The 21,497-nt window shown below is 42.1% G+C and overlaps 1 protein-coding gene across 24 annotated transcripts in view; it reads right to left on the bottom strand.

Moving 5' to 3' along the window:
* The window catches only part of EPB41 (erythrocyte membrane protein band 4.1), a 101,061-nt gene extending 82,136 nt beyond the window's left edge, over positions 1–18,925 (bottom strand). For 13 of the 24 annotated variants that reach the window (XM_063139816.1, XM_063139818.1, XM_063139820.1 and 10 more), the window contains exon 1: positions 18,845–18,924. The gene's annotated coding sequence lies outside the window, so the exon portion shown is untranslated. Of the gene's footprint in view, positions 1–18,844 lie in introns of all 24 variants that reach the window. The other 11 variants (XM_063139831.1, XM_063139832.1, XM_063139835.1 and 8 more) reach the window with 3 other exon arrangements.
* Positions 18,926–21,497: the final 2,572 nt, after the last annotated feature.

Here is a 21,497-nt window from a genome sequence, read left to right as displayed (position 1 = left end):
ATCGACAACAGGGCGGCCCCAGTACCGAAAAAGGCTTTCCCGCACTTCGACGTCGAGCTCCCACTCGTGGTCGACATGGAAGGATCTGCTGAGAGAGTCCGCAGTGACGTTTTCCTTGCCGGCTACATGGATCGCAGTCAGGTAAGTCCTTCTCTTTATGCACCAGTTCCATATCCTGAGTGCAGAACGGTTCAGGGGGTGTGATCTTGTTCCACCCTGCCTGTTGATGTATGCCACTACAGTAGTATTGTCTGTCGCGATCAAGACATTCTTGCCCTCGATCATCTGTGCAAATGCTTTTACTGCATTTTCTACTGCCAGGAGTTCGAGATGGTTGATGTGATGCTCCCTCTGTGATCGAGGCCAACGACCCTGAGAGGTTAAAGAGCTGCAATGGGCTCCCCATCCTTCTAAAGATGCATCCGTCGTGATCGTTACCGAAGGCGCGTCTTGTTGGAATGGAACGCCTTCGAGAAGAGTCGACATCGAGAACCACCATCTCAGGGATGCCCTCACCTGCTTCGGTATCGAAAGGTAAGTTCGTCGAGCATTGTGTCTGAGGTCGAAAGTCCTCAAAAACCAGGCCTGCAAGATCCTCATTCTGAGCCTTGCAAATCTGATGACCGCCGTAGTAGCTGCCATCAATCCTAACAGTCTCTGAATTGTCCATGCCGAAACCTTCCGGCGGCTCTCGGTATCGATGGCTAACTGCTGTAAGGTGTTCGCCCTGGTTGACGGTAAGTATGCCCTCCCGTCTCGAGAGGATAGGGTTACCCCTATGAAGTCCAATCTCTGCTGCGGAGTCAAAATGGACTTTTCGTGGTTGACCCACAGCCCCAACGAGTCCAACAGGTTGAGGGTGGTTAGTATATCCGACTGGAGCGCCTCGCTGCTGTCCGCTACGAGAAGCCAATCGTCCAGGTACGGATACACGTAAATGCCTTTCTGCCTTAGGTGAGCACATACCACCGCCATAACCTTCGTGAAGACCCTCGGCGCCGTGGCCAATCCGAACGGAAGAACGGTGAACTGGTACTGGGACGCTCCGATCGAAAACCGAAGGTAAGCTTGATGCGACTTCCTGATGGAAATGTGGAAGTACGCATCCTTCAGATCCACCACTGCAAACCAAACTCCTTTCTGTAGAAGCTGCAGAATTGAAGTAACCGTTGTCATACGGAACTTCCTCGAGGTGATGAACTTGTTCAGCTGTCTTAAGTCCATGATCGGTCGAAGACCTCCATCTTTCTTCGGGACCGTGAAGTAACGAGAGAAAAATCCCTGATTGAGTTCCTCTGCAGGTACGGGAGAGATGGCTCCCTTCGATAGTAAGGTCTGTACCTCGAGCAGCAGAGGAGGGGATGGAGTCGTTGCTTTCACGCCGGAAAAAGGAGGGAGGGCATCGAGCTCGATGGCATAGCCCGAGTTGATGATAGTGAGCACCCAGGAGTCTGTTGTTATTAACTCCCATTGATGGTAATGGGGTGCTAGGCGGTTCGCAAAAGGGGGTGGATCTGGAGCCGAGGAGTCAAACCCGCTGCTTCTTAGAGAAGTCGGGCTGACGCTTTTCCTGTTGGAAACGGCTCTGATAAGGCCGCTTCCTTTGAAGTTGTTGCTGCTGCTGCCTTGGTTGCTGGTATTGGGGCCGTTGTTGTTGTGGAGGAGGTCTTATCCATCTCTTCTGTCGGTATTGAGTCTGTGGAGGAGGAGCAGTAAACCCCATCTTTTTGGCTGTTGTTCTCGCCTTGTAGATAGAGTCCAGCGTCTCGTCGGTCTTTGTATTAAATAGACCTTCGCCATCGAATGGCATGCTCTCTATCCTCCCTTTCGTTTCTTGAGTAAGATTGGCTGATCTGAGCCAAGCGTGCCTCCTCAAAGAAATGGCCCCCATCATCGACTTTGAGTGGCAATCCACCTGATGTCGAGCGGTAGACAATTGCTGCCTTGCTATGGCTGTCGCTTCATTCTGGAATACTCTTGCGAGCTCCTTCTTATCCTCCGGAAGATGTTCGCATAGAGAACCCATCTTTTCCCAAAGGAAAATCTGATATCTCGCCATAGTTGCCTCGTACACCGATGCTCTGATGCCCAAAGATGAGGACGAGTAAACTCTCCTGCCAGTTTGGTCCAATTTCCTCCCCTCTCTATCGACAGGTGCAGAATGAGTCTTTTGTGACTGTCCCTGTGCCGATTCCACTACAATGGAATTCGGCTTAGGATGTTGAAGCAAAAATTGTGCATCCTCTTCCTTAACTTTATAGAGTGTCTCCAATCTCTTTGATGTTGCCTGTGTCACTGCAGGGGTTTTCCATGACAGTTGAGCCGTTTGTTTCAAGGCTTGAGGAACAGGAATGGCCAAACGTTGGTTCGTTGTCGACTGAAAGACATCATAAATTGGGTCGACTACCGATTCATCTGTTTCCTGTATGTCAAGTCCCAATGCTCTGGACATCCTAAGCATATGGTCCGAAAAACGAACCATATCGTCCGAAGGAGAGGACGGGTCTGTATCATCGATTGCATCGTCAGGTGAAGGGGCAGCTGGAGCAACTGAATGTTCAGATTCAGAATCGGAAGGATAGTTATCCTCTGGTGAGGATAACGTCACCACTTGCAGACCATGTTGTTCATCTTGCGGTAGCACAGTAGCGGATGCAGCAGATGGTATTGCTTGCTGTGCACGGTGTCGAGGCGTCGATACCGTCGACATTAACTGAGCGGATGGAGAAGGCAGAGGCAACTGGCAGACTCTTGTTGTTGGAGGAGGTTGTGCATAATAACCTTCCTGCTGGTAGTAACCTTGATCCCCTTGAAAATATTGTTGAGGACGGTATCTTTCCCAGTCATAATATCTAGGCTGGGAATCAGAGTACTGCGATGCTCTGTCCCAATCTGTTCTTGAGGTCCGTCTTGGGGAAGGCTGTACGAGTTCTTGCGGCCTCATAGGTTGCCGAGCGGACGTTACCGACACTGAATCCCGAATTTCACCCTCTGATAAACTTGGAGGACATGTCGGTATCATGGCCGTCGGTACTGACATAGATCTCGGTACCGAAGGTGACCTCGGTATCGAAGTGGTCGGTACGGCAGGAGGCGTGGAATGGCTCTTGGCCGATTCCCGATGTCGAGGTGACGGTACGGTGGATTTCTCCACATCCCTCTTTTTCTTCTTCTTCTTTTTCTTCTCCGGCTCAGAAGAAGATATCAGAGTTCTGGCTGTTTTAGGGATTGTCTTAGCCATAGAACTCGATAAAGACCGACCAGGCGTGAGGGGTATCTCAGCCCTATTTGCTCTGGTCTGCACTTCAGTGCTATGGTCTGACGGTTTCTCCGCAACAGTCTTTGTAACTGCCGTTTTACGGGCAACAGACTTATGAACCGCCGTTCTTTCCATTGAAGGGGCCTCTGTGGCCTTGAGAGCCTTCTCCCAAAGTACGGAGCGGAGTCGGTCTGCTCGGTGTTTTCTGGTTTGTTTGGTAAAAGACATACAATGGTGGCAGGTCTCTACCACATGTCCCTCTCCCAAACAGATAATGCACAAAGAATGGCCGTCAGACGGAGGGAGCTTAGCTCCACATTTGACGCACTTTCTAAATGGTGCTTTGATTGCCATAAAGGCCTCACACGACCGAAGTCGCTGAGGAGAAATCTAACTACAAAAAACTTTTTTTTTTTTTTTTTTATATAGATAAAGAGAGAAAAAAGGGACGAAAAAGAAGAAAGCTGAAGAAAAGGTAAGCTAGAAAAGTATTTTAAACAGATCTACAGAGAAAACGCTAGAGGTAAAGTTATTCGGTCTAGGCACAACGGCGGACGACGAAGAACTGAGGTAAGGGCGGGAACCCCATGGACATGCGCGGTAGCGTGGGGGAGGGGTTCCCGCCAAAAACGTTCCACTTAGCTAGAGAAGGTTCCGGTCTGGTCTCTGCGCAGGCGCAAAGCCCATATGTGTGATGCATAGAGACCACGAAGAAGAACTTACTTCTACATAAACAGACTTGTAGTGTTTACTTAGCAGTAAGTTCAGTGGAGCTTACTCCCTGTTAAACATGCATAGGATTGCGACCTTGATTATTTCACAATTATCAGAGAAATGTGTTTATATCTATTTGGGTTTCAACAGTTCACATAAAAGGATGGCGTTGTTTTTTCTCATTTAAGCTAGAACCCTGCAACGCTTGTATTGTAAAAACTGTATTAATACAAAATAGTAAAGATAATTCTGGACTATCTTTTTAATCATCCAAGCTAAGAATATTAGCTTGGATGATATTTAGTGTTAACAGTCCTATACAACATGAAAAATTGAATAATTTTAAAAAGGATGTTTCTGACCTTGGCTTACAAGATGTCACCATGGATGGAATCGAAAGAGCTATTTCAGGGGAACCTAAGAGATTGCAAGTGCCCTGTTCAGATTTTCCCAACTTTTCCTTTTCAGCCTCAGACACACATATTATATTGCAAACTTTAAACTCTCATTCAATTTCAAAAATAGTTTGTAATATAGCATGGGGTCATCTATTTGAGAAACAGCGATCTGAAGCTCTCTTGAGAACCTGGAACTAATTTTATAGTACTCTGAAAAGAAATAACCTGTAACATACACATCAAGGGTGAGCAATGTCAGGCCTGAAAATACCTGTACATTTTGATTGACCATACTGGATCTAATTTGTTTTAAAAAATACCTTTCATTATAATTTTTCTGTAACAGCAAAGTGGGTAGCAATATGCCAGTAACCATGATAGTGAAATGAAGTCATTCAGAAAGGAAGAGATGGGTTCTTCATACCCAGGAAACACCCCAGAAATAATATTTTTTTAAAAAGAAATAAATACCAAAATGAGAAAGTCAAGTGACAGCATGAGAGCAGAGTTCAGGTGACACAAACCCTCAATATTCCAGATGCCCATTAGACTGAAAAGAAATAAGTAGCCAGCTACTTGCATCCCTTAACTTAGGGCCTAATTCCATGGAAGGGAAAGGAACTGAGGTTGGGGGATACACAAACTGCGTAGACACACACCACCCAAATCCAATCCCCACCTTCAAGATACTTTACACTGTTAAAGGAGCTTCCGAATGGCTAACACACACATACATACACCAAAACTATTTCACCTGCTAAGAAGGCAGATCCCCTAACAGTTGAAATGGTCCTGGAGGGAAGAAATTGGGGTTGGAGACATACAGTTTAAATGGTCCTGGAGGGAAGAAATGGGAGTTGGGGACATTTTGTTCAACCCCATTTCTCTACCCAAATCCCCAATACAGCAAGTGGGATGGGTTATACACAGACCCCCCAGCACTGTTATCAGACAGTTCAGAGATGGCAACAGGGGGAAAGGGGATAAATTTACACATTTGGCATGTCTACACCATGCCTTATCCCGGGGATCGCCCCAGGATCATCCCTGCGTGTCCACATGACGCACAGGGGATCCCAGAGGCAGGGATCCCGCTTCCTTCCCCAGTGTAGACATGCCCATTGTTTAACGTCCCCACCATGATTCCCAACAGCCCTCCAATCTACTACTTTTAACATCTCCAAAAGGTACACCAACTGAAAGAACGTTTGTTTTCATTCATATTTATAGACAAAACGTCCCAGGCAGATCACAACAATTAAAAACACAAAACACATCTTATTACACTCTTATTACATAAAATAATATTTGAAAGATTTCCTGTTTAAGAAACTTAGAAACACATTTTTCAGTCATTCAGAGATCTGTATACTGTACTTTACTATACCAAACATGTTCTACATTTTATAACCTTTTGCTTGGGGAACATTTTGTTAAATATAATAGTCCAAAAATCCACTATAACAATTCCCAATCAAGTACAGTGTGAACTACATCATTTTAAACAGAAAATATTCATCCTTCTCTGTAACTGAATAACAGTGAGCAAGAATTAAATTAAAATAAACTTCAACAAGACTGATGTATACTGATATTATAGAGAAATTAAAGAAGCATTATAAGGGTGACAGGGCAAAAGCAGTATTTAGTAGGGACTGGTACCATGTGATGTTTCCGAAATCATAATTCATCCAGCATGCAATCTTTAACCTTTTTAGACCAAGCATCCGGGCCGGGGGAGGTTTGTTGTTAAAGTGCTAACAGTGCCCCAAACAGATGGTTAAATTAAGTAATTCTCAAGAATTGTATTAAGTTTTTGCAAGTCCTAATAACTACAAATAAAATATTACAACTGTTTAAAAACACATATTTTAAAGCACAGTAACTTCCAAACGTGTTTTTAAAAAATAACCACATGCTATTTTCCTCATGTGTACACCACACCACCTCTTTTCTCTCTGCATGGAGATTCTGTCTATGTAGGAAAAATACACATGGCACTAAGAAAAGGGTGAGCAGAAGGTAGATCTGGATAACAGCAACATCTAAAAAGGCTCACCCTCACCACACCCCAAATTATGCTACTAAAATTAAGGAAGTTTGGAGAGAAACCAGGAATGAATTTGTGTGGAAAATGATTGAGCTCAGTTCTGGTCTAAAAACAAATTCCTAGGCTAAACATGTACCCAGAGGCATCCAATTCCTTATTTTTAAGTATATATCCTCCTGAATCACTATTGTTCTTCAGCTTCTAGTTGGCAAACTTTGGAGTTCTAGGAAAAGATGAAGATCCTGCAAAGCTGAAGTCCCACCCCTGTCTTAAGATTCCTTCAATACCTGTTCCCAAATCGCGTGTTATAGATATCTATCTCAAAAACTATGAATGTAGGATTCTGCATTACTTAAAGGACAATTAAGGAACATCAACACTGACACAATTTGAACTTTAAAATACAGAAGTCAGCAGAAAAGAAAAGCCAGAACAGAAGAAGAAAAAAACCCTAAGCAGAGTTGGACTGTTTTATATTGTAACAGCATGTTCTATATTGCTATAGAGTCTTCCTAAGTCTTCTATAGATATGGTGAGATGGAAGCAGCTTTGTTTGATTTGTCTTTGCTGACTCATGCCTCATCACAACGAATTACCCAGAATGTTATTTCTTGTTTCCACACAAATCAGACGTGTTCTTCAAAATTAAAATAGTCTAATGCGGTTTTCCAAAGATTGTGGTATTAACAGAGAGAAGTTACTGTCCAGCCAAACAAACATTGGTTTATTTTCCGAATTTGCCATTTTTGCAGGAAAATCACTAAACTGAAAAACACCTGTAAACACTGCAGATAATGCAACATTTAATGTAGCCAAATAATGAAAGAGAACAGGATGTAAAAAAATACCCTTGAACTTTGCAATACTGTAAACAGACCACACCCATTTCTGGTGAAGCACTACAGGCAGTTACACTCACCTCTCAAATGTTGGGTTTAGAAAGAAAAAATTATTTTACCAGTATAAATTGACTGGTTAAATTCTTATAGTAAAACTAAAAATATAGAAGCCATATTCATCATCCTCAGTTTGAATTTTTCCAAATTAGATTAATTTTAAATGCTTATTTAAGATTTAATACAACGCTTACTAATACACTATTTTTTAAGAAAATAGTAAATAATAACAAACACCCTTTGTCTAAAATATACAAATTATTAGTTGAATATGAATGAGAAATTGAGGAAGTGAAAGACTACACAGTACATTCATTCAGTACTTGCATTTATAACAGGAGGTAATGCACACAAGCAGATTTGGGAAGACCTTTGGAGCAAAGGTCATCTTTTTCTTTGAACATTAACAGAACTGCTTTCAAATGTTATCAAGGCAATATGTTTCAGCATATATAGTTTCAGCATTAAGGAGATCTTTGACTGCCAGATTACTTTATGTAACTGAGTAACACACTTCAAAGCATAGATCAAAATTGTTTTCAAGTGGTTTTCAGTTTTTGCACTGACAAGAATTAGCAAGGGAAAAATGTTTTGGATGAATTTCTCATGTTTATTTGTTTTTTTAAAAGCTACCAAAATATGACAAACTGCTTAAGTTAACATTTATTGTTATTATAAAGGAGAGCATAACTAAAGCTTCTGGGGCCTTAGCTAGACCTAAGGTTTATCCCAGGATCGTCCCGGGGTCGTCCCTGCCTGCTCCTGGGATATCCTGTGTGTCATTTACATGAACAGGGATGACCCCAGGACGATCCCAGGATAAACCTTAGGTCTACCTAAGACCTTAGAATTTAATCCAAGGATAGGGAACCTTTTTAGATCCACAAGCACATTTGTCCTTTTTTCCCCCTGGCATTTTGGGGAGATTGCCTCTTTTCTTGCTCCCCTTCCCTGGATTTCTTCTTTTCTTGCCCCCTTCCATCCTCCTTCTCCTCCCCACCTCCATTCCGCTCAGGATTTTCTGCTCTTGCTCCAGTTCACCCACCCCACCCTGCTGCTTCTCCTGCAATATTTGAAAAGGCTGCCAAGTGATTCAATAGTGCTGTTTACCTCTGAGTAAGACATGCAGAAAGAAGCCTTGTCCTCTTGCTTCTGATTACGCTTTAAAATGGTAATAATCATATTTTGATCCTGCCCAAAGATACAATTCAACCCCCTGGGTGAAAAAAAATTCCACCTGTGTTATAGAGTTTCTATGAAGATATTGCTTCATAGCAAATATTATCCAATGTCCCATAAATTTGGGCTCACAGTCTTATCACATTGTTACTAAACATTCCTAAAAAAATAAAAAGTCTAAAAAACAGCTTAAACATACACCTCTTAGGCTACATATGATCAATACTGAAACCTTTGAGAAGACAACTCCTTACACAATATTTACTAAACACATCTAAGTCTATAATATTTTCTAGATATCTGTATCAAGCTTTTTGGTATGTCCATATGGGAGGGAGGGAGATAAAGAGACGTAATTAATTCTTAAGTAAAAACTTAAGGACTCTTTTGACCTTGAATAATACAGCCTCACACTGTTCAATTTATTTATTTATTTATTTATTTATTACATTTCTATACCACCCAATAGCCGAAGCTCAAATAACTAATTAAACCAAGTGAAAGGGGGTTATAATCCAACACTCCTATGGATATCATCCTTGTGTCCCATTCTATGGTCCCTAGAGGCTCACAGTGGAAGCTGGTAGCAAGAGCAAAACAGGAAGGTATTCAAGGCAAAGAGAAAGTAGGATGGGTCCTTCTGGCAGGAATACTTTCCTAGTAGGACAAGAGGAGGATGTTATTTCAGTTTGGGAGATAAAGCCAACTGAAGCCTTATGTGGGGCTCATCTACACCAAGCAGGATATTCCACTATGAAGGGGAAAAAAAGAAAAGGAACCTCTCGTGCAAGCACTGAGTCATCACTGACTCTTGGAGGGACGCCAGCTTTCGCTGACGTTTTCTTGGCAGGCCTTATATAGTGGGGTGGTTTGCCGTTGCCTTCCCCGGCCGTTATTACCTTTCCCCCAGCTAACTGGGTACTCATTTTACCGACCTCGGAAGGATGGAAGGCTGAGTCGACCCGAGCCGGCTGCCTGAAACCAGCTTCCGCTGGGATCGAACTCAGGCCGTGGGGAGGGTTTCAGCTGCAGAAACTGCTGCTTTACCGCTCTGCGCCGCACGAGGCCATTCCACTATGAAAGCAGTATATAAAAGGCAGGAGCCACACCAAGCAATATATATAGCGGTATGAAAGCGGTATATGGTATGTGTCAAAGGGCCCCAATAGTGGTCAGTGCACTTCAATACCGCTATAAAGCAGTAGTGTGGCTCCTGCCTTTTATATACTGCTTTCATAGTGGAATATCTTGCTTGGTGTAGATGTGCCCGTGGTCAGCTCCACTCTTCCTGATTTTGCAGCCTGAGACTTCTGTGAGGTTGGGAAGATGGACTCTAAGCAAGAGGTCAATGACAGGGCTTGTTTTGGGGCCTACCACAAGCAGATACACTGGCATCAATATATCTATGCCTGCACAGCTTCCCACGGGTGTAACATCAGTGGAGAGGCACCTAGGCTCCATCATAAACCCACCAGCTAGCAGATCATGGGGATAGATCACTTTCTTAAGTACGAATTAAAGTGGGGGAAGACAAACAAATGTGTTTATTAGAAATTAGGACACGCTTTATTAATTTCTCCTTAATAAATTTAATTTAATCAATTGCTACCAAATATACAATGCCGTTTTATGATGTTATCACTATTGGTCTTTCATAATTAACTTTTATTGATTTTACATATAAACGTTTTGCATCCTCCCACTCCGCTTTATTTTTTTTTAAAAAAATGAATACATTATTGTAACTGATTTTGTATTCAGTTTGTAATTATTATAAATTTTGTGCCCTCCAGGTGTTTTAGACTTTGACTAATATCAGCCTCAGCCAGCCTGGCCAATAGTCAAAAATACTGGGAGCGCACCAGATTGGGAAAGACTTCCCCTTTCCCCCCTCAATCCTCCCACTAGTATCACTTCAGCCATTGCTGCCGAAAATCTATCCTGCCAGCTGGACTAGAGTGGCAGCCACTGTTTTGACTGCTCTCGCTTTGTGACTCTGTGGCTGAGGAAATAACCAACAGTTTCTGAGGAAATAACCAATGGTGGCTGAGGAAATAACCAACGGTGCCCTCTGCACAACATGATAACCAATGGTGGTTCAAATAACCAACTCTACATAGCATTGGTTATTTGAGCCAAAAAACTCCCTCCACACAACACAATAACCCATGATGGGTTAAATAACCAACCATCAACAATTTAAACCACCATTGGTTATCGTGTTGTCTCAACCCAGTCACTATGATCTATAGGGCAGTGGTTTTTAAGCTGAGAGATGAGTGAATTGAATTAAAGTTATCAAGCTCTGCAGTGTATCCCTCAAAAGGATGAAAAGCAAGCATCTCCATCCACAGTCAAGAGGTTTTGCGACAAAGAAAGACAACAGGTAGTGAAAACAAGAATCATTCTCCTTTAGTAAGTATACGATAGCAAGTATACAAGTAAGCAGAATGGAATAACTATGTGAAAACATTTTTATTCACCCAGGCAGTTTGTTGCAGCCTTATTCTGTTATATTATTTACACGTTTATCCATTTCAAAACTTTTTATCTAAATACATGCACACACACACATGTACACATGCACACATGAAGTTAGGGATGGACAGATCAGTCTATTTCCAGTCCATATGAATTTTGCATATGTTCATTCATACATTCTGTCCTATTTCCAAAATTATTTGGGTTTTTTTTTAAATGCATAAACATTTGTATTTAAATACATATTTTAACATTTTCCCAAAGTGCACATTTCTAACATATTTTATCCTTCAATGCACATTTTAAAATGCATATTCTATGTTCCTGAGCAAAGACACGCCTCACAAAATTCAGAGAAGTGTGAAATCCAAAATATAATTACATTCTTAACTACACATTAATCTGGGAGGTGCCAATCATGTCTGTTCATATCATTCTTCAAAATCTGTATTGCTAGTACATTACACAGTGCATCAAGAAGTTAAAGGATGAAGCAAAATATAACCAGTCATTTGTCTTAAGATGGAATAAAAGCCATAATTATTTGTCACCAGAACTGATCAAAATATAAAAGCCATCTTCATTCACATTAATTGCTGTAACATTTAGAAAAGATGAATTACTCTCTCAAAAATATTTAATTATTTATTTCAGTTAAAGCAAATAAGATCAGAAGCCAAAGAATGCAGTCAATGCAGGATTCAAATCCTCACACAGAGAGGGTACAACAAGAAAATCTACAATAGAAATTAGGATGTGTTTGCCTGCATGCAAGTCATTGTCCCCTATGGCTACTAGGCTAGTGCTTAAATACAAGGCTGATTGATACCCCAGCCTGAAGCACATATAACTAAGATTCAATCCATATCTCATCAGGATACAGCATGGGCTGTTTGAGTGCTTCTATCTACAGTATTCCTGGTAATGTTTGAAAGACGTGGATTATTCGCGCAGGACCACAGACGTTGTTCTTTCTCAAGGAAACTGTTACTGGCCCCTAGGGCAGGGCAATGCGTGCATAGGGAGCAACCATATCACTTGTTTCATGATCCACATTTTTTTCAAATGGGGCTCCCACCCCTGCTGGTAATATATGAACTAGCTCTAAATAACACCAACAGAGCCCTAATGTGGAATGTGACACTTCATATGCCTTTTCAGTTAATCTAGAATAGGTTTCTCCTTGCTTTCAGAATAAAAATTGCCAATATCAAATTTTCAAGAAACTGGGAAACAACAGCCAACCTAGGAGAAAACATTTTAAAGGACAATTATTGTAGAATATTGAGATTATTTTATGATCTTTGTAACATATCCTGATTGCCTAAAAGATATTATTGTCATAGGGATTGACTATACCATAGACATTAATAGGAAAATACCTAGATCCTGACCTTCTCATGTCAACAAAACTTTGCAAACAAATGGTGGCATAGTGACATAAATCCATACTACATCCATCTGTGGTAGATTTCCAGGATGTACTTACCCCTCATAAGAAAATACTCATTGGGAAACAACAGAGAAAAGGTGAAATTGAGTTCTAGAGAACTACCAACTATAAGGATACAAATCTTACCAAGTACTCTTCACTGAATGTTTGACCATCAATTGGAAGATCACAATTCTAAGATGATTTCACTAATTCACCTAAACTTTCAAAATAAGAATTTTATACTTCCTGAGACACATGACAACACATGAATGTTTACGCAACCTAATACAAATTTTCCATGCATTCATATTTTTTTTAGTTCACATGATAAATCTATTGAAAGCCCTTTCACATCACTCTTGTTTCCAAACAACAGATGGGAGCAGCTATTCTTCATAACACCACATGTGTGGGATGGAAAGCACAAAACATCACAAGATGAAAAGAGATGCATGTTTATAAGCACAGATGCTTTCGCTATGAACACAAGAATGAGGATAGGAGACTATGTCTTGTGTGTATCTATTTTAGCAGATTTTTAAAGCTGCATATCAAAACAAATATAATGGCATTGCTTAGTCAGTGTACTTGCGGTGTATAAATAGGATTAACAAAAGTATAATAAGCTTACAGTTTTTACAAAGACCAGTATATCAGGATCCCAAAGTTTTGCTTAGGTTTCTTGCAACCCCAAAACCTAACACTTCCAGGGGAGAGAGGAATGCATCTTTAAATGAAAGCTAGAACTGCATGAGTTAATATCTAGAAGTTTAATATGGAACTACTGCTCACAAGATTAAACAGGACAAGCATTAGCAACTAATAATATTATCTGGATTAACTTCAAGCCTTGAACATTCCAATCTAATCCATTTGATACACAAAGCCAAATCTGTCAGCACACTTCATTGTACAACCTCTGAAAAGTTAAAAGTTTTATAATCTCATCCCCTACAACAATAGCTTTCAAACTATCTACCTTCAGGGAACCCTTTCCGTATTGACTCATCTGCCAAAGGATCCCTGAATGAATGTCAGGGAAATCTAGTGTACTGAAGATGATTTGGAATGTGATCAGATTCTAGGACACACAATCAGTTCATGCTGGGCACCAGCCAAACCTGTTGAAACGGCTCTTTGCAACTATAAAGAATTCTGCAACTGAGAATCTAGGGCCTGAATAAGGTTTTTTCCCTCCTCTCTCCCTCCAAAACCCCTTTCTTTTTGTGACATATCTTTTAGATTTTAAGCCTATGAGCAGGGACTGCTTTATTTCTTATTTTTGTAAGCTGCCTTGGGAGCATTTTTAGCTAAAGATTAGGACAAAAATGCTCTAAATAAATAATAGATAAATACATAGGACAAAAGAAAATCAATAGTGATGAGCAACCTGTCTTTCATCTGCCATTACTGAACTCCAATAAACTTCCAAAGCAGCCCAGGACTTCCCAAAACATCATCTGAAAACCATAATGCTACAACATCTACACAGTCAAATTAACCAACAAGCATATGATATATAAAGCAAACACTACATAAAATAAATTCATATTCATAGATATCTATTTTCGATTATTTTACAAAGTGAGATGTAATTTGGCACATATCTTTGGCAATACTGAAAGTAATGCATCTGGGTTTCAAATAGAAAGATCACCAGTATAGAATTTTTGAAAAGTAGCACATCCGCTTCACTAAGATGTAGTCTTTTAAGATTACTTCCACAATACTGTACCAATACTTCTGCAAACAGTAATCAATTTCCAGTAAGACAGATCAAAACACCAACATCAAATGTTCCGCTAGTTTATTGCAAATGGGACTGAAGATCAATGGCAACTTGTCATACTAAGCAGTAAACATCAAGGTGCAGAGCAGCAGAAATATAGTAGCTGATACTACAGGAATACAAGGGAGTTAGAACTGTGAGTAAATAACTTGCCTTGCCAATGGTTTAAAACTTAAGGAGTTCTTTCCCACTGCAAAATAAGCAATGATTATGGTTTATGAGAGGACTTCTCTGACAACTATAAGAGAGAACTCAGCTTTTGAAAAATACTCTTGCAATTCCAGCATAGGGTGGGTGGGGAGGAGAGCTTAAACAAAGACACAAAATAATTGTGTTCACCCATCTTTTGGAAGGAAACTACTATCCATCATCATGGGCATGAACAAGTATATTTTGGCTGATTCATATGCCAGTATGTTTTTATATTACAAAAGAGTAAGCTTCACAGTTGAGCTGTCTTTGAAAGGAAGCTATTCATATACAAGAACATCAGTTTGAACATTAAGATCATCCAAGACAAATAAGCACAGGTACATGATTTAAAGTTTTATATCTGAAGGGCTACACCTGACCACAGCAATGCCAGCTGAGCATTGGTTCTCTGATAAGATGGCCAGCTTCTTTCCTCCATTAGTACAGCTGTTACAAGCAGTTTCCTCAAAAAAAAAAACCTGACAATTCCCAGTCCACTACTGTTGCAGCTTCTAGATGCAAAGCTCCCTAGCTCAACACTGATCTATTAGGGAGAGCATTGCTGGCTAAGCAATACACAAATATCCCACACACAGTTCCCAAGAACAGAAAAGCTGGGAGTAGGGATGTGTAATGCCTGGAATTCCAGTCCAAAGGGATTCCGCAGTGTTTCCATTCTGGTAACGGGCAGTGGCCTGTAGCGGATTTTTTCCCCTAATTACAGAAATATTTTGCACTTTTTTAAAGTTCCGCAATTTGTGTGTATATCAACAGAAAAGTGGCAAATTGCCATATGTGTAAATTGGGTCTTTTTTCTCTTTTTTTTTGGGGGGGGTGTCTTGAAATTTGCACAAATGGCACCATAATTTCCTTAAATAATTTTCTATTGGGGATCTTGCACAAATGCACACAATCATAAATCCACCTGCCTACTGTATAGCCCTGCAGAAGCATATTCTCCTCTTGCAAATATCCTTGTCAGTTTCCTCCTCTACACACACTACTTCATTTTGCCCATCAGAGCCATAGTCCATATCTCAAGGAACATGTCAATTGCCACCAGGACCCTTCATTCATTGACAAGTTCTTTGACTGGTCAGGATTATCAGTCTGCAGGGCTAAAGTAGTGTGTGGAAAGAATGAAATTGACGAGGATATTTTCAAGAGGGGAATATGCCTCTGCAGCTCTAAACTGTTGTTTAGAGGGGTGGATTTAAGATTGTGTGCACTTGCGCAATATCTCCAATAAAAATGTCTACTTTGTAATAAATGGGCACATGTTTTGAAGCATCAAAGTGTCTGTTGGTTTCTGTCTGACCTTTTCTGTTGATACAGACACAACCAACTCTTCATACCTGAGGCAAAAAAAAATCCTTATACTGGATGGTAGTAAAAATATGGTAGTAAAAATATTTCAGTTGACCATATGATACCCTTAAATTGTATCCCAAATGGTCCCTTGGGAAAGGAATCTACAGCAGGCTTCCAGGAATTCTGGAAGAGGTGGAATGTTCAAACCAAGATTGTTGACTCTGATTTGGCAGATGGCTGGTACAAAGTGAAAATGGCACTATTGTGGGAGCAGAGGTCCTTTGCTGGATTTGGGAGCCCTGGCATATGCCTGACCTCACTATTCTCTAAAGCCAACCCTGTCTCCAAAACTCTACCAGCCAAATCACCTCAACCTGCCTAATGGTAGGACTGGCAAAGCTCCTATGTTTTGATCAACAGAGAGTGAATGTATGAAATCTAGTGCCTTAGCAAGAAAGTCAACATTTTGTATAAAATCTTCCCCTAATAGACTACCCCATAGATTTATTCAATGGAAGAGTGAGTGTATGAAATTCAGTGCCTTTGCAAGGAAGTCAACATTTTGTATAAAATCTTCCCCCATGGATTTACTCAATGGAAGAGCAAAATACAACTTCATAACAAATGAGTTGTCTTGAAAATTCAGTTCCAGTAAGCCGCATACAGAAGTTCAAACAGTCTATCTTTGGGTTACCCAAGTTCTCTTTGAGGGTGATAAAATTAAGAAGAATGCAACAAATATGTATGAAATTCAAGGCCTCACAGATTTCTACTGTCTACAGAAGACTATGCCCAGGCTATATACAGTAGAACACATTGCTTCAACACATTCAGCAGCTGGAATTCTCTTATTAACTCGGGATTACATTATTAAACAAAATTCTAACAGCTGGCACAACTGATAAAACTACCAGTGGGCTCAAGATAAAGTGGATATTTGCTAAACTCCTGAATACTAGATTCCTGAGGAGAGAATTATTTCTGAAAAACATTTTCTCTCCTGAACTTATATTTTACAACTTGATATTGTAATATTTCATCATGGTAGGTATATGTTATTTGTAAGTATTCAACCTCTACTAACAGCTTCTACTGAAGGTTTAAAGTGTTCAATGTATCAGAAGGTCCAGAGCTAAAGTAAGTCAAAGTCCCAGATCTCACATATGCAATTTTTATTAATATATATCTGTACTACAAATTTTATAATGCCAGCTATGTTTAGTATTTGCAGAGAATTACTCTATGAAGTGTGTTGCAACATAAATGACAAAGATTCCTGTAGCTCCATAAAGACTAATGATGCAATCTCATACACACTTACCTGGGAGTAAACCCCACTTAACTCAATGGAATTGACTTCTGACTAGACATGCCTAGGATGGCACTAATACAGTTACTGCAGCAATTTTTTGGATCAAAACCCAACACAGCAGATGCTATTCATACCATGAATAGTACACTAGTTGCTAAATGGATGTAGTAAAAACTGCAACACCAAATTGCATCTCAGCATATCACTAGCTAAATGAACATTTACTGGTGATTTGAGCATGTGCTACCCTAAAAATTAAGTTGATAAGTTCATGTTGCAACAACCAAAATTGAAATGCTATTCCTTTTAAAATGAAAAGAAGTCAATGGAAATGTAACTCACTCCTAGAGGGCTATAAAGTAATTCAGGTTATTTGTAATCCAGTGTACTAATTCATCTTGAAAGTTTGTATCAATATTGTCTGAAGAATTGAAGAACAAAGCACCTATCCCATTTCTCATTGATGTAAAAACAGAAAGTATACACATCAACTATCAAACATTTATCACGTCTAATTAACAAATAATAATTATCCAAATGATTTTACATAACCTTACTTCTAGGAATGAGAGGTGCAGTATTCAGATCACTGGGTTTCTCTGCACGTTTTAGCTTTAAATCATGCTGGATGTCAGTTTGGAATTTATCTCAAGAATCATTTCTACTACCTGCACAGTACCCTTTAACATAAAAAGGAGCAGAAGTAAAATCAGAGAAGTATTTCCAAACTGCATTTGAATAACACCAAAACACTAAGACAAGGAATTGCCCATCTAACTCGGATTGTAACATTAAAATTTACAGGGGCATTTGCAATTAGTTCTCTCATTTATTTATTTTTAAAGCCAATGACAATGTTCTCTGTAGGCAGGCAGCAGACACAGGGAGAACAGCTCCGGTTAACAACTGCAAAGACTCCATCTCAATTTGCAAGGCTTCTCCTCTACCTGAGCTGCTTTTGTTTCTCCCCCTCCTCCTCCTCTAAACGCTTATACAACTGCGAAGGGTCCTCTCCCCCCCCCCTTCAAACTCCAACCTGTCATCGCCATATCCTTCTTCTGCCCACCACCAACCCCCCCCCTTCCTGTCATTACAACAACAAAAATACAGCGGGGGTTTTAAAAGAAAAAAATGGGAGGGGGAGAAAGAGGGAGAGCTTTTAATTCAAAGCCTCCATCCCTCTGCAAGCAAATCTCTCCAAGAGTAGAGGGGAGGAGGGGGAGGAGAGAGTGGGTTACTAAATGGATGCCATCTCTGAGGCTAACCCGCCATCTCTCCTTTTAATCTCCCATTCCTCTCCCCCCCTCCCCACACTGCCCAATCCAATGAGATCTCCTTATTGAGTCATATAGTGTCTTCCATCCCATAATTCTCTCCATCCTCTGACACGGATGATGCGAGGTGTGTGTGTGTGTGCGTGCGTGTTTGTGCCATCACACACATACACGCACACAGTTTTCCAGAGGCGTTGCTGCTGCTAAATGGGGTCTTCTACAAAGGCAGACAAGAATCCAGCGGAGAGCCCCCTCCTCACGACCCCTCGCCCTCCTCCTCCTCCTCCTCCATGCGCCACATCCCGATGCCCCCACATGGCACGACGCACGGGAGGCTGTCCCCGCAGCTCAGCGCTCGGGGGCTGTGTTATCGTTGCGCCCCACAGCAGCCGCAGCCAGCCCGCCCCGAGCAAACGGCACCTTCACGCCACCTCATTCCCCGAGCCATACATCACTCTCCTCTCCCCGCCCCGCGTGGAGGAGAAGGAGGTCCTTTTCTGCGCCGCCGCCGCCGCCAGCGAGCCCGCGTCGCCTTCTCCCCTCTCAGCACTCACCGTCCGTCTCTCTCGCTCTCCCCGCACACCGAAACCGAAACACGCGCACCTCGCTGAGGTAAAAAGCGAAGTGTGGGAGGGGGGTTGGAGAGAAGAAAGGGCGCGCGCGGTGGAGCCCCCCCCCCCCCCGGTCGCCTCACTCGCCTGCCTCTCTCTCCCCCAGCGGGCGATGCTGGACGCTGATAGTACTTAGCGACGTCGGAGGAGAGGGCCCCAGGTCGGTCTCGCTCTCTCAATCTATCTCCCTCAACCGCCTCGCCCCGCCCCATAACAGAGTTGTAAGATTCCATTGGTCGACAGGAGAAGGCGGAGCCGCTTTGCGGCCCAGCCATTCGCTACCAGGTGGGGGGGGAGAACCGAAGCGAGGAGAAGAAGTGTGTGGTAAATGGGAGGAGGGAGACAGGGGGGTGGGCAGCGCGCGCGGGGCACGCGAAGGGGAGGAGGGTTTATTTGAAGAGAGAGAAAGAGAAGCAAGCAAGCAAGCAAGCAAGCGCCAGAACGACAGAGGGAGGAGGGGGCGCACGCGCGCGCGCCTCTGTGGAGGCTCGAGACCCAAAAAAACAAAACCCAACGGCCATCTGGGTCAGTCGTTGAGGGGATGGGGTGGGCGCGCGCGCGCGCGCCTTGTTAATCTTGTTAGCCTGGTGGAAGAAAAGGCTGCATTTAGCTCCAGCAGTCGATTGGAGAAGCTTCCCCTTCCCCTCAGAAAGCATATTGAGGAAGACAATAACGATAATTTCTTGCCACAGACCCCCTTCTCAAAGGGCAGGGGCGCCATGGTGTAATAAAATGACAGTAACAAAACAATAAATAAACGTGGTACAGTTTTAAGCACGGAATAAGAAACTAAGAGCAGCCCTGCTGGAACAAACTAAGGGACTATCTGGTCGACCATCCTGTTTCCTACACTGCCCAACCAAATGCTTTCAAGGAAACACACATTCCCCGTTGTTGCCCTCAAACGTGGAGGGTCCACGTCTCCTGCGTCGATGGTCCTGTCTGGTCCAGAGGTTGGCAACTTTTCGGAGACTGTGGGCACACTTGGCAATCTTAGAAACTGTCCTGCCTCCACAAATGGCTGCCCGGGCATGGCTAGTCACAAAGGACAAGTAACCTGGCCAGAAGACTGAATACAAGGCAGAGATGGGGTCTGAGCACTAGGCAACTCGTTTGAACCCATAGTTTTCCATGCCAACGTAAATCTATTTTACAGAACCAAAATTATTTTTCTCCCACCACCAGCTAACTCATTCCCTCCTATCTGTTTTGCTTACCAGACAGAAATGATAAGAGTCCCCTATTTTTTTTAATTCCCTTTTCCTTGGTGGTTGGGTGCACTGCAGAGGAAAGCGTCAGTCTATAGTTACCCACCATCTTCATTTCCTAAGAATATCTCTGAGCTCCATGAGTTGCACAGGCATTAATGGGAAATGAAGATGGCAGGAGTTGGAGGCCCTCAATTTGCTTTGAATCTTTCCCAGCTGCTGGTAAGAAACTTAAATTTAAAAAATGAGGGGAGGGCACCTCGGCAGGCACGGGAAAAAAAGGTGTCCAGCGACATTCTGGTGCCTGCAGGCATTAGCCTCTTTTACTGTCATCCAAGTCATGACCATCACCACGTATTGTGACAGCAAATTCCATAAACTAATTGCATGTTGTATGTGAAGTTAAGTTTCTTTTATCATCCCTGCATCAACTGCCAATCAATTTAATTGGAGTGACACCATTTCTATCACAAACATTATTAAGCATCTTTGCCAGCAGGCCCTTGTTTAAAAAGTAGCATTATTCCCCCCCCCCCGACACACACACTTAAACAAAAGAAGTCCCTTTCTACTTATTTTGCTTCCCCATATCTTAGCACCATTATTTATATCTTGTTTGTAATGTACAAAGTGCAGGTCTTTATTCCACTTCATTCCTTGTCACTAACTACTTTAGAAGAACAAGGGCTTGTCTATACGGGTACTTTACCCTGACCTAAACACGCAGATTCGCATTTCAGGACACATGATGCAGCCATCCCATCCATTCGCCATAGCGCCAGGTTTTTAACGCGATAATGCGCATATTCGCATTTGCGATTTACCGCAACTTTTGGATCAACGTCCGAGTTTGTACCGCGTTATACTTATGTGTCGTTGGGGGAGTTAAATCGCATTTTGACATATGGGCGGAGCTTTCAGGGCAGGACAAAGTGATTGGCCGATTTCCCGCCTTCCCACCTATCACGTCCTCCTCTGGCTCCCTCGTTCCTTCCCGCCATTTTCATTTTAAATTATATGATTTTGCGGAGCTTTGCAGATAAAGCTTATAACATTAAAACAAAGAGGGGGGAACGGGCAGCCAGAGGGAGGAGATGTGTTCAGTCCCCATCTCGCTCCCTGGAGAAAAACCTCAGTTTTCTTTTTGAAGGGTTATCCTTTGCAATGGGCTGCTTCCCCCCCCTCTCACGTCCTCCTTTGCTGCCTCGTTCCTTTCCCCCCCCTTCTCAGTTTTCCTCTTATATGAATCTGCGGAGTTCCACAGATAAAATTTATAGCTTCGCTCCTCTCTCCTCCGTAGCATCATATGTGCGCATGTGCGCATTAATAACTGCAATATAAAAAAAATCAGGAGATAAATCGCTGTTGATTCTGCAGTGTGACACTCT

This window comes from Elgaria multicarinata, chromosome 13, assembly GCF_023053635.1.
Source record: "Elgaria multicarinata webbii isolate HBS135686 ecotype San Diego chromosome 13, rElgMul1.1.pri, whole genome shotgun sequence".
In the NCBI taxonomy this organism is placed as follows: Eukaryota; Metazoa; Chordata; class Lepidosauria; order Squamata; family Anguidae; genus Elgaria; species Elgaria multicarinata.
Note: the sequence above shows the minus strand (reverse complement) of the source record. Positions and strands in the feature narration are given on the sequence as shown.